This window comes from Larus michahellis, chromosome Z, assembly GCF_964199755.1.
Source record: "Larus michahellis chromosome Z, bLarMic1.1, whole genome shotgun sequence".
Lineage (NCBI taxonomy): Eukaryota > Metazoa > Chordata > Aves > Charadriiformes > Laridae > Larus > Larus michahellis.
The window spans coordinates 73,246,419-73,260,605 of NC_133930.1; the positions used below are offsets into that span (position 1 = coordinate 73,246,419).

Sequence of the window (14,187 nt, forward strand, 5' to 3'; positions counted from 1 at the left end):
GTTGATAACATCAGAACACACTACTTTTCATCTAATGTAAGTGATTCTTTTTCCACGTGTATCACTCGTACAGCAACACTGAATTTCCTTTGCTGGTTAGTAAGCTTTTGCAGTTCTCCAGCATCAAGTTGGTAGCACCTAAAGAGCAGGTTGGGGCCAAGAGCAGCTTGCTATAAAATGAGACGCTAGTGATATCATGCTGCTGGAGAAACTTTAAAGTTCCTCTGTTTCTCACCTTTTAGGTAATCACTTACCTCTATAAGGAGCTCTTCCTTGTCCCAGAGAAACTTAATTTCTCTAATAACCTTTTGTGATGGACTTTGTTGATTTCCCATTGGGATCTGTCATAATAACGCCCCTCTAGTCCTCTACTACCACTTGGGTTTTGCCCTCAGAAATAGTGAAATAATGACATGGAGATATTGTCAACATTTGTGAGTTTGATTCTTGAGCTTCTTCAATGGAGGAGATTTTCATAGAATCACAGAATGGTTTGGGTTGGAAGGGACCTTAAAGATCATCTAATTCCAAACCCCCTGCCATGGGCAGGGACACCTCCCACTAGACCAGGCTGCTCAAAGCCCCATCCAGCCTGGCCTTGAACACTTCCAGGGATGGGGCATCCACAGCTTCTCTGGGCAACCTGTTCCAGTGTCTCACCACCCTCACAGGAAAGAATTTCTTCCTAATATCTAATCTAAATCTCCCCGCTTTCAGTTAGAAACCATTACCCCGTGTCCTATCATTACACTCCCTGATCAAGAGTCCCTCCCCATCCTTCCTGTAGGCCCCCTTTAGGTACTGGAAGGCTGCTATAAGGTCTCCCCGGAGCCTTCTCTTCCCCAGGCTGAACAACCCCAACTCTCTCAGCCTGTCTTCACAGCAGAGGTGCTCCAGCCCCTCTGGTCATCTTCATGGCCCTCCGCTGGACCCGTTCCAACAGATCTATGTCCTTCTTGTGATGAGTTTTAATGTTGATACTCCATTGCACTGCTGCATTTTGGGGAGGACAGAAATCTGCTTATTTAAATATCCTTTGAAGGTTAGATAGAATATAAAGCACAGTTAAATTCCCTTCATCTCCAACAGCTCATCTTTATTTTAAGTCAACTGTGTGTGCAACCAAAGGTAAAGGGAAATGGCTACAATACTTAAAACACTTCCCTTTTGTTTCAGCATAAAAGAAATCAAATACATTTTTAGAGAAGTGGTGGATTTTACTTATTTGTGTGGGGTTTTTTTCATTCTAATTTTATTCTGTATTAAGTCTGAGAATAATTCAAGGTAACAAAAGGCAAGATTAAAAAATCATTACAATTCCCCATAGGAAGTGAAAAACCTGAAAAAAAAAATATTGCCATTAGTTCAAATAAAGCTTCTCCCCTTCTCCATTAAAATCACCAGATCACTTAGCTTTGAACCTATTACTTTAACCTACACAGGAATGAAAGCAAAGCATGCTCTTTATTTAACTTAATAGTAAGTAATAAATTTAGGAATTCAATACAGTGTTGAAACCTTTCACATTACAGTAGAATATATTTTTAGACTGCAAGACAGTCTTCCTGTATGGTGTGGAAGAACTGCTGCTTCTGTGGGAAAGCACTATGTAAAGATTGCAATTCTGAATATAGTACTGTTTTCTTCTGTAGGAAAGTACCTTGTCATTGCAACTAAAAAGGTGCAGTAATAATGAAGTGAAATATTGCAATGGTGGAACAACTTCCTTACCCTTCACCCTCTCGAGCTGACCTAATCAGTATAACAGCACATGCACCGAATGACCACATATTTGCTCTTACCAAAGCAGAATTGTCGTGTTGTAACCTTCACCACAAAACAGCACTGAAATGCCATTGCTTTTTTGACTTAACCTCATAATGTTGGGTTTAGGCCAGTGACAGTACAGCTCATTAGGAGTAGACATTTCTGTCTGTCTGTCTTAATGAAGAATTACCAAGAGTGTGTAGAGAAACTGTGGTGGGATGACCTCGGCTGGCTGCCAGACCCCCACCCAGCTGCTCTCTCACTCTTCCTCCTCAACAGGGCAGGGGGAGAAAATAAGATGAAAAAATTCGTGTGTCAAGATAAGGACCAGGAGATCACTTACCAATTATTGTAACAGGCAAAGCAAATCAATTTAAGGAAGGTTAATTTAATGTATTGCCAATTAAAAATAGAATAGGCGGGTAAGAAACAAATATAAAACTAAAACCACGTTCCCCTTGCCGCCTCCCTACCCCCATCTTCCCTTTCTCAAATTCACTCCTCCATGCCCAACTTTTCTACCTTCACGGTTACATTCAGAAATAAGTTGTTTTACCATTGCTATGTGTTTTGACACTTCTTATGATTTCATCTAGATAAGGCGTTTTCAAGCTATCTAGAGAGCAGGAATAAAGAAAATAAGCTAAAGATTAAATAAACTGTCTAGAAATTAATTCTGTCTGCTAATAGAACACCACTGTTGTCATTCTAATGCATTCAGGCAATACAATATTATTTTCTTCTAGTAACTTTTCCTTCCTGCTTCCTTGTATCACTGGTTATTTCCATTTCTTCAAATAATAATTTGACCTCTTTATTAATAGAAGATAGCATTTGACTTCTGAAATATTTCTCTCAGTATCTCTGGTAGATACAAAGGTAAGAGCTGTACAATCAGATTTAGGCAAGAATGCGAGTTTCCATAAAGAAGAAAATATTTAAGTTTCTGAATGTCTGGAGAGGTGTTCAAATTTCAGCAAAATGTTGGAGAATTGAAGTTTTTATTCCATGGCAATTGTTCAAAAAAATACTGAGGCAAACTTTCTGCCCATACCCGTTAATCTCCTCACCTAAGCAACATGGGTTTTTTTTGGTTTGTTTGTTTGTTTTTGTTATACTAACTGATCATACAAAGCAACACAAAGCCAAGCATGAAGTGGCCTCAGAAGCCCAAGAGATGCATTTCTAGAGAATTTGCTGAATCAGTCCACTCCTTCATTTTGAGGGGAGAATATTTTCGGCTAGCTCCCATTGTGACCCTGCATTACAAAAAAAATAAAAAAATGAATAGTGTATAAAGTTTTTATTTTCACAAAGTAAGCTGGCTGAAAATTATATGCTAGGGAGATACTAGGGAATTGATGCAAGTCTCATGCTAAAACTACTGCTTTAGTGAATGAGCAAACTGACTTCTCTAGGGAAGCAGCTTTGTTTAGTGGAGACGGTCCTGCCTGGAGTGCTGGCAGCTCTTTGCTGCCTTCCAAGATTCCTTCTGCAAATTGCGTAAGTTCCTTATGTTACAGATTCCTTCTGCATTTCAGATGTTGGTCCTTTCAAGTTGTCCATGATCAAGCATATATTATAATAAAAAATGATTGAATTAACTCACATATTTGTATACCACATAAAAAGTTAGTTGAAGGAGAATTAGATAAAACATTATATTTCATAATGAAATTTGCATTTACTTAGAATACTGATCTTTCCCATAACTGCAGTGTTATGTTTATATAATATCCTAAGAGTATTTTAAAGTAATATTTTTCTTCCTTTTTTGTATGCTGTTTTCCAGTTTTCAGGATAGTCTCTGTCAGATCGTAATGTGCTTTATAGAGAGGTGCAGAGTCTTCTTTTTCAGGCATTGTGAAAGGTCTTGGAAAAGTCATTTCTATATGGCAGGAAGACAAATAATTTTGTTCTCTTGGTTTGTCTTTCTGAAAAGCTTAGGGGAACATGTTGACCAAAATTGTTCATGGCATTTTTTTCAGATTAATTTTGAAGTAGCACAGTCATTACTAGTCTTTGGTATCAGCGTAGTTCGGGGTTATTGTGTAATCTATAGTTCCTTTGCTCTATCAGCAGTTATTCTGGTCCTGACAAACGTAAGAGTCAGAACTTTTCTTAACTCCTCTGCCTTCACTGTTGAAGACAGTTCTTTTTTCATATGTCCCATTGAAATAAATGGAAAGTTCAGATTTTAATTCAGTATAGCAAGGGGATACAGTCCTAAAAACCTCCTTTCTTACTGTAGAGTTGGAGACATGGATGGAGAAAGCTGTGGAGGTGCCAAACTCCAGCATCAGCAGAGACAAGTAGTTAATCCTACTGTTGCAAAGATATTTTTTTCTTTGTCTCCATTCTGGGTTTAATGTTTTGTCAGTTTCTCCTTCAGTTACTTCAGTAAATGGCTTTCTAAGCTACTGTAAGCAACAGTTGCCTGCTCCCCTTGAGTGCCAGGGAGTGCGCACTATTATTTGGTATTATTTGCTTTCACTTGCCTCTAACCCTATTTACCTCAGCAGAGGCATTTACAGCTCTGACAGTCCTTTCTGTTCTTTTGGATAGGAGCTAAATATGATCCTAAAACGTCTTAGGGATTTTCACTAAAAACATCACCATTTCAGAAAACTCAGTAGAACCGACAAGTCTAAATAAATTTTCCTCTTCTTTTCTAGTTAGCGAGCAGTGGAGCTGGAAAACTTGGCAGCAAACTCTTTGTCTTTCCTGCTTGTTTCTGTGGAGCCTGTATTTTGCAAGGTAAATGTTCCATTTTCATTACCTGTAATTTTATACTATTATGGTTTCCAGTGACTAAAATGACCTTACAGTACCTCTAGGTTTTGAAGAAAATACCCTTGCTTGGTGCTTCATCTACAGTTTTAGCAGAGAACCCTCTTATAACTTAAAATCAATGTGATAGGTTTCTTTGTATTCGTTAACAAGCACACCTCCCTTTCAGGAAGAAAGGAAAAGGCTGCCAAGATTTAGGCTATTTGTGAGTGTCTGGGTTATTGCTCCTATATTTCCATCAATTTGAGTGAAAGAACAGTTAAGCTGAGCACGAGGATTTAAATTCGAATGGGAATGCATTTATTATTTCAGGATGTATTCTCTATATTCTGTGTTTATTGGTGATTTTGTGTTTATTGGTGATTTTATTAGAAGGGAGACTGAGGGTGATTCTTCAGTTGTACTTGTTTGACAATCTTTATTGCTGTACAGTATTTAAAATGAGAGGTTCTTATATGTGCTTTTGAACATAGTTCTTAGTAGTGATATTTGAAAGGTAGTCATGTTAAATATTTGGAAAATTTAGTTTTCTAGAGTTTAAGAATACCTCAGGGAAACTAGCTTCTTTTGATAATTAATTTTGTTACTGTGGAAGAACGGCTGGTTCTGCCAAGAAAAACATGTCATTGAATACCTTCCTTAGCTTTGGTTAAGGGTCTAGGCTTAATATTACTCTCTTTCCTTTGAGACTTTGTTTAACGCCTGAATTTTATTTTTGAAATTGTCTTAGTTGTCTGTAGGAAAGAACATTCCTCTCTGAATCTTTCTGCCATTGAAACTAACTCTTTTACACATGGTGAAAAAAAGATTTTCAAAAGCTTTTTTATTACATATTATAAAGAACTGAACCAGAAGCTATGCAAAAGCTGCTCCAAATTCATGCCTTTAAATGAAGCACTGAGCAGAAGAATTACCCCCTCTCTACAGAAGTGCCACTATGAGCTGTATATTCAAGGTGGAAAATTGGCCCTTTTGAAAAATAAAATCAGCAGCCTTCACAGCACCTAAACCGGGGGAGTTAATATGCAACTCTTCAGCATTTATTTAACAAGCTGAACCCCAAGGCTGTGGATTTTAATGTATTGTATTTCTTTAGTAGGGAGACAAAAAAAGGTGAATCAGCCTTTGCTGTGAGTGAAACCCTGCTACGAGGTGTGGGTGGTGATTGTAAAAAGAAAAGTGGCAGCATTTCCTTACAGGCACCTTCTGACGATGAAAGCCATTTGTAAATAGTGAAAAAGGGTGGCCGTTTTCACTCTCTCTCTTTCACATGCTAAAAACAGTAGAAAAATTCCAGTTGTGAGGAATAGCACAAACACAATGATTTTTCCATGCAGACGGTTAGGCATTGAACAACTGGACTTGCCAGAAAAGTGTGGGTGATGTTGTGTTTCAAAGAGGTGCTGGTGAAGCTCCCCAGATTTTGTTTTGTATTACATAGGCCTCGTCTGTCTTGACGTTTTGAATCCAGCAGAAGCGGAGAAGTCACTGGCAATCAGCAGTCTGATGGCTAAAGCCGTAATTGTACAAGAGCTTAAACACAATTTCCATGATTATGTTTTTCATTACTATGTTGCATTCTGTTTAATGAAAATTTAAGCATGTACTTAAACACTTGTAGAATTGGAATGTATTTGGCTCAATGACAGCTAAAAAAGTGACAGTGAAGATAATGAGTAAAATTTCCAAAGCATCTCTATGTGACATAACAGCAGCCACATGGTGGTTTTTCTCTGTCATATATGATAGCTTGGTATCTTATGCGAGATAAAAGTAACAAAAAATAATATAATATTTTAAAATACGACTTACAAAGAGCATTTAATTTTTTTTCTAAAAAGCCATTATTATTATTGCTTTTATCCAAAATAACTGGTTCTGACTTATTTGGCTTCCTATCATTGTGAGTGTAGTTAAATCTGAAGGTGCCATTGATTCTAGTGGGTTATGTGTAATTTTTGGCGTTGACATTTCAATAGCAAAACATCAATATTCAATTTGGAGTTAGCAATAAGTCACTGCCAGTGAGAAGAGACTAATATGTCTTTATGTTGATGATCTTCTGTGAGGTAATGAGGTGCTTTTAATCAGCCAAAAAGGTAAGTTCAGAGTTGCAGTTTGATCATTCTATTTATAAACAGGTTTGGGAAATTATTGTGAAGTAAATTGCTACTCATTCTGTCGTTTGTCTTCCTCCTTGTGAAAAGATTTATTACCACCTATTTAACTTGTTTTCCTAACATTCTTGTTGCGAAATTGGAATGCATAGTGCATCCTGTTTGTGGATTTGCATAAGTTTCCTCTGTACTTCTGATTTCACATTAGGGTACTAGCAAAAAAAAAACCCAAACAAATTCTGATTAGTTTTTAGGTATCTCAAGAATGATTTTTTCTTTACTATCTAGAAAATACTAAGTGCTAATGTAAGGCACTGACCCACTATAGAATGGCTTTTTCTATTTCAAAAATTAAAGAAAAAAAAAAAAGAAAAAGAGGGGTTATTTCAGAATGTCACCACATGTGTCCATACAAATGTATTTCTTTTCTAAAGAAAAAAGATCCCAGTACTCCATAAGCTGAAATTTTCCATGTGAGCAAAACTTTTGTGCTTGGGACATGTGGTGTCCTCTAATCTAATATCCCAGTTGTTTTTATATACAGCAGCCTGATTCTGATTTAAGGTCTTTTTTCTTCCTGGTCAAATATGAACTGCCACCTGGCATTGGGGTCTGGGAATTCTTGCTAAGAGCTTCATATAGGCCCTTAAATGATTAGTAAATGTTATTTGGATGAGAAATCCTCTAAGTGTGTACCATAAGACTCTGTCTGATAAACTATTTTCCCTTTTTTCTTCTATGAAAATCCATCCTGAAGAAAACACCACTGTGATGGTGCTAAAATGATGTGCTTTTATTTTGGGTATCTGCAGTCAACAGCCTGTATTCATTCAAATAAGTATAAGCAATATGAAGATTTTCCACACTGTGATATTGGCTGTTGCTGATGGTGTGTTTGTGTAGCCAGGTTAACTCAGTTTCCTTCCCCAGTTGGACAACAGTGCTGTAAGAACTCATTTTTACTAATGTAGTTTCAGCATTCTTGGGTGAAGATATTTTTTATATCGTCAGACATAGCCAAACTTCATATGAGTGCAGTACTTGTCTAAAAATATTATTTCCAGTGTCTTCTATATTGACTTTAATTGCTTGTGGTTAAACTTCTGTATTTCTTTTCCCTGAATTTGATGGACCTGTATTTTGAGGAAAAAAAATCATCTCTCAAGTAGTCCTAAAGGAGAAAACCAAAAAAAATCTTTACGATTGTATTTTTTTCTGCTCTTTAATTTTTGAATATAGATTTTAAAAAGCGCTTATCCAGGGGGTTGGTAGTATAATTAATTAAGGTTTCGGAGGTCTCCAATGTTATCAGGTCTGCCTGCCTGAAAGGAAGTAAAAGGGGGCTGGAACTAGATGATCTTTAAGGTCCCTTCCAACCTGAACCATTCTATGATTCTATGAAAAGCTGTCACAACTACTGTGCTGTCGAGACAAGAAGCTACCGTTCTTCAGACTGAGATGGAAAACTTAAATAATTGTGTTGAAATGACTAGAAATATATACAAAATGATATGTATGTAGATAGAGTAAATCTCCTCAGGTTTAAACCATTTATTTTAATCCATGTGCTTGACTCCTCTCTGATGATTCCATCTAGTAGCTTCAAAAATAACAGGTGGCTTCTGGTGCTCAGATTATACAGCCTGAAGGAATCTGATTTTCAGTGAGTTCTGACCACTCCTTTTATGAAATTCAGGGTTCCTCTAAATTCAAAATTCACACACATAAAATCACTTAGAGAAATCTGTTTACGCTGTAGCTGCGAGACCTACTACCAGAATAAATGAAAATAATCTGTTTCATTCTTTTGGGGTGTTATCTTGAGCTCTTGTGTATGTGATGGTCTGCATACATTTCTCTGAGTTAAATATGTGTTAGGAATTATTTGGAAGTTCTTAAGTTTACTGAATATCAGATTTTGTTTTCCAGAGGAAGTTCAGAAATAAGTTGTGGAGTAGGGACAATAGGCATCCACACTCCAGTGTAATGAATAGATGTTTAAAACTGATGCACATCAAAGAACAGCTTCACTTAGAGAGACATGTTTTTCATTCAGTGCAGACACCCATTTCTTCCCTGGTCTCCCCCAGGCATCAGGTGGTATTTACATTCGAAGGGGCCTAGAATTAGTGTTTGGAAATGATAAACTTATCCTCAGTAGTCTTTGGTTGAAAAGTAAGAAAGTCGATCAGTGCTGAACAATATCTTAGAGAAGGAAGCTGCTGGAAAAAAGGGAAGTTACAATTCACAAATAAAAAGGGGATTTCTTTGTGTTACAAAGTTTTGTTATACAGATCCTCTGCAGCCACTTCCTATGTTTTGCAGAAGATAAAGATATCTTAAGAAAAGCTAGATCTTTTGTCTCCTTTTAGTAGCAATGCCAGTATGCTTCCATTTTCTATCACAGGCAATGCACCATTTTAGCTTGTTCATCTCTCTTGAAATAATGGATTCAGTCCTTCCTTGACTTTCCTTCATGCCTCACTCACAACCCCACTGTGCATCCTTAAATCTTTCCGTTTTGCATTTTCAGCATTGCAGCCCGATCTTTGGTGTGGGATTTTGCAATGAGAACTCATCGTAGTAAAATATTGTGCTGCATTTCATTAATCAGAAAGTATATGAGCAGAAAAAAAGGAATAACTTTGTATACTATTACTGTCAATACAAGGGTGACATTTGAGCTACAGTAATAATAAAAGGTAAAAGGAGACAATGTATTTAACTATCCAAAACTGAACGGAGTGGGTTGGTTTATTTTGATGTTGGAAGAAGAATTTGCATGCCAAAAAGTGTTTTTCATTTCCTGACCAGCAAAAAGAGAAACATAAAAAGTCTGTTATGTAACAGTAGCCTGCTGATATACAGATTTTTAATAAATATATAGGTGATCACAGTTTAACACCTTCAATTCTTTTACATAATCTCTATTTTTAATACAGCTGTGATTTCTGGTATATTTTGTCAGTACCACTAGAAATTGTATAGAAGCTTTTGACATGAACGTTAAGTCTCATTCTTGAATAACAGGTTTCAGAGCTTTGTTCCATCCTTGTTTACTGCCTCACTGTGAATTAAATCATCCTTAAACTAGAAGATCATTCGCAGACTCACTATACATCTAAGTTTAATCACGCAGGCCACTGTGTTCTGCCTCATTTTATTCTTGTGCACAGGACTTTCTGCCAGAAAGGGGATGCCAATGCAGGTGAGACCCCAGGCCTGAGAGTCCAGGAGGTGCAGGATGTTGAAAAGCCTCGGTCAAGTGCCTGATGATGAGGAGCCCTGCCAGCTCCCTGGGAGAGCCCGGTCTCAAATCCATTAAAAAGCCCTTGAATGTGCAAGGAAGAACAGGTCACCCAGCCGTGTGAATGAGAACAGCTATAGGTCGATAGAACTTCAAAGTAATATAATTTGACATGTCTTGAGAAAGCACTCCAGTAGAGAGGCCACGTAGTGCAGTGTGTGTGCGCTGTCCTGCAATACGGAAAAGGAGCTATGGGCACCCCAAAGGTAGACAGAGGTATTTTTTCTGCAAATAGTTCTTCCAAAGTGGTTTCTGTCACTGTAAATATTATTAACAATATCACAAGAGAAAATTCTGCTGTCATCACATTCTTAAAGAAAAAAGCATGAAGGATGAGGAGTGAATGTTGAATAATAAAAAATATGTCACCTCAGAAAAATATTTTAATGATACATCTGGAGGTAGAGAAGCAGCATGCTCCTTTCTTTATATATAAATAGCAGGCAAAGAATTTGGTAGTCTACCAAATTTCCCAGAGGGTAATTAAGATGTTGTCGAGATTGAATTCTTTAATTTGCTCAGGCGGAGCCCCTGTGCTGAGCCTGGTATTCTGTCTCTGGAGCATACTGATACCACTCTGAAGGCCATTACTTGAGCTCTCTCACTGCAGCCAGTGCACAGAATAGATCTATGCAATTTTTTATTATTTTTTTTCCCCACACAGCTGTTTCTGCTTCTGCAAATGGGAGCATAGATTCAGAATCTTTCTGGAATCATTCCCCTCCAAAATCTGTCCTTCTAACAGGGAAAATATTTTGTAAACAGTTACACAAAAATGTAGCAGTTTTAATTGGAAGATTTAAAGTAGCTGCTAGTCACCTTCATCTAGTACAAGAAAAGGAGAGCTCTCTCGAACCATTTATTCAAATATATTCACTCTAAAAATATTCATATAAATTAAGCAGAAAGCAGCCACCATTTCAGTTTCTTGATATCTTGTCAGACAAGAAGATCAGTGCCTCAGTCAGACATAAAGGTCGATTCAGAAGAGGGAGGGGATGGAGAAACGGTATGAACCAAATCCTATGGTTTCAGTTTTAGTTTTAGTTTTAGTTTTAGTTTTAGTTTTAGTTTTAGTTTTAGTTTTGACATTAGAAGAAACGTGATGCTTTTCAGAATCACAGACACAGCATTATGGGACAAAGTAGGCTATTTCTGCATTTCATGCATATGTAAAAAAGTGAAATTCCAAATGCATTCCGTATGCCTCCGATTTTCATCAAGGTCAAATTTTATCATTTGGCATGAAAATTAAAGGCCAACGTAAATCATGATGTCACTGGCGTTACACTAATTTACAAAAAAATATGATAGCCCTTAAACCTGTTTTAGAAATTCTACTCACTCTATAGTGAAGCTCATGGGAGAAATATTTCAAAACATTTTTGATGAAAAAGTTGATGGAGATTGCTGCATTTATGCATTTGGACATTTTCAAAGTAAAAATGTTCATGATTTATTTTTTTCCTGTAACATGTTCTTATCTTGTCTTTTATTCTGCCTAAAAAATTACCAGATATTAAAACTGAGAGAAGCTTCTTAGATGCAGTAAAAGCAATTAAAGCAGTGTGCCTTCACATGGAATCCAGGAGCCAAAAATACATCTATTTTAATTTCAGTTATGAAATGTTAGGATTGCCTACACTGTGTTAGCAAATCAGTAATTATTTAACAAATGTTATGAAGAGAAAGGGAAAAAAGGGACGGCTATGTTGTTCCTACTTAAAAATGGATATTTACAATATTCGTAGAATGCGAACAGCTACTTAAATTTTTAAAGAAGTTAAAAATAATGCCAAACTGAAACAAAAAGCACCAAACTTGTTCATCTTCGTGCAAGAACCCTAGTGTGCTTACAATTGGATGTACTGAAGGAAAGTGAGGACCGACACGTTAAAAGTCTGTAAGCACCTAAGCCTGTATGTTTCAGCTCACAGCACAGTTTTCGAATATTTAGTGGTATGTTTTCATACATAGTTATGGTGTTTGCACTGAATGTTTTCTTTTAGAATGATAATTTCAGGCAAGTCAGATGAGGAGGCCCTGTCAGCACCAGAGTGTCTGGGTAATACATAATTACAAATACCTGAGCCACTAAAGTTACTGGTATGGCCAGGTGTTTCTAAAACCATGTTTATCTTATGCACTACCTAACTGTTGTTTTCATACTTTTCTGAACACATAAATAGAGTAAGTATAGCATGAACTTTTTTTTGTTTCCTTTGCCCTTTCCTTTGGTGTTTGGAAAACACTCTCGCTTTTAAGGAGGCTCACTTTTTTTTTTTATTATTATTAATGATGGGCTTTTCTCATTTCCTCTCAAGATGTCACAGTTGATCACATCCAGATTTATCTGCCTAGCTACTTGTGTGTGTTATTTATGGTGTGTCCTTTTTCTTTTACTTTCCTTTCCCTTTTTTCATGAGCCACCCCTTAGCATCACAGAGCTCTTTGTAATTAGAGAGCAGCACCCCTGGAGAGCAGGGCTGCTTGCTACAAAAAGAGAGCTGTGGGATCTGTAGTTTTATTCAGAATTTTCCAAGGAACCTGTGATGTCTGAAACAACAATTGAACCTGTAGCATACACTATAGTCATGCACTGTATGCATGCACATATGCAATGCAATGGTAACATGACGCAGAACAGCAAAAAAAAAATCAACAAGGACCCAGGAAGGTGAGTGAGATCTCGCCTCTAATGCTTGGATAACCCAGGGAAAAAAATACTTGTAGCATAGCAGTGTGGACAAGCTAAAGAAGACCACTTAAGCTGCATAGCATCCCAGAAGGTGGTAATCATGCCAGTGAAGGTGAAAGTTATCAGGGCTTGAAAGCAGAGGTAATAGAGAAGACAGGATATAGAAGAAATGCAGAATTAAGTTGTAGTATAAAAGGAGTGCCAGTGGGGTTCCAGTAAGAGTCGATTTTGACAAAACTGGCCAAGGTGACAGATAGATGAACCTGAAGAGAAGGGAAGAGGAAATCTCCCAGGGGAAAAAACACTTTGGAACGTTGAGTGGAAACCATTCTAATTAATGCACCAGATCCATTTGAATTAAGATTCTAATCCTGACTACTCAAAATTCCTTCACATTTTCAGATTGTACAGTGGTGAAGGCTACTCCACACTCTGTGTGTGAGGAGCTTACACTTTATAAGTTCTAAATTATGTAATGTGATAATATTCCAGCTTCATTTAACCATATTATAGAGCTCCTCAGCTCTGCTGTGCATGCTAATCACAGGAATTCATTTTACCAAGATGGTATTCAATGTGCAGAAATGAAATAGAATAAAACAGTTATTGATGCTGTAGTCAGCAAAATGTATGTTTTGTGAGTAGCAGCAGTTATATGGATAATGGTTAGTAGAACTGCATCCTGTGAAGAATGACACATTTTCTGGGTCGCCAAAGAGTCAGCTCGCTCAGTTCAATAGTAACTGAATGTTAGAAGATTTATGGTGACAGTGGATTGGGCATACTAGTTCACTAAATAAAAAGGACGGACTTCTTTCTTCTGAACACAGTTTTTGATAGTCAGGAAAGCTTTATTCTTCTGTTATGAGCTGACCAGATTCTGGGATGTTCACCCGCTGTTTTAATTCCAGCTTTTGCCTTGAGTTCATCTTTCCTTCAGTGAGCAGGCAATCTCAGAGAGCAGTCAGTGCGTGTGTGAGGTGGAGGGACGCCCCAAGGGCTGTCGCCTTCCGTGTTTCATTTCTTTCCCTTCACTTACGTAAATAATAGCAATTTCAGCCCTGTTGCTCCAGGATTATGGGAACCTGTGGACGCAACTGGGATTGCTTTGAGAGTCACTGAGGGCAATGCTGGGCACTACAAGCTCCAAGGCATTATTTTTTTCTGGTTTTGGCTAAGAATGGTCCTCTAAACTTCAAAGCAGTTGAGAGCCAAGTTGAAGTCCGCTGAAGGACTCTGACATAGGGCTGCTTCTGCCCCATTGGGGTCTGGATGGAGGGATAGCGTTGCCTTTCCACTTGCGCTCCTGTCCAGCTCCCCTCAGAGCTGGACGTGGAAGGTTGGTGCTGTACCTGTGAGCAAATGAGTGCCAGCCAAATGTGAGCATGGGTTCCAAGAATAACTGCCCGTAGAGACTGGCGTGAGCCTTGCCGTAGGGACTGAAGAGGAAAATCACCGTAAAGTGCAATTTCATCTATCAGAGGAAGGATTATTCCTTTTCAATCAGA

General features: G+C 37.7%; 1 protein-coding gene across 3 annotated transcripts in view; it reads left to right on the forward strand.

Moving 5' to 3' along the window:
* LINGO2 (leucine rich repeat and Ig domain containing 2) overlaps positions 1-14,187 on the forward strand; it is a 552,583-nt gene that overhangs the window by 192,982 nt on the left and 345,414 nt on the right. For 2 of the 3 annotated variants that reach the window (XM_074570242.1, XM_074570245.1), the window contains exon 2: positions 4,443-4,524. The gene's annotated coding sequence lies outside the window, so the exon portion shown is untranslated. The remainder of the gene's footprint in view (positions 1-4,442; positions 4,525-14,187) is intronic. The other variant, XM_074570243.1, reaches the window with a different exon arrangement.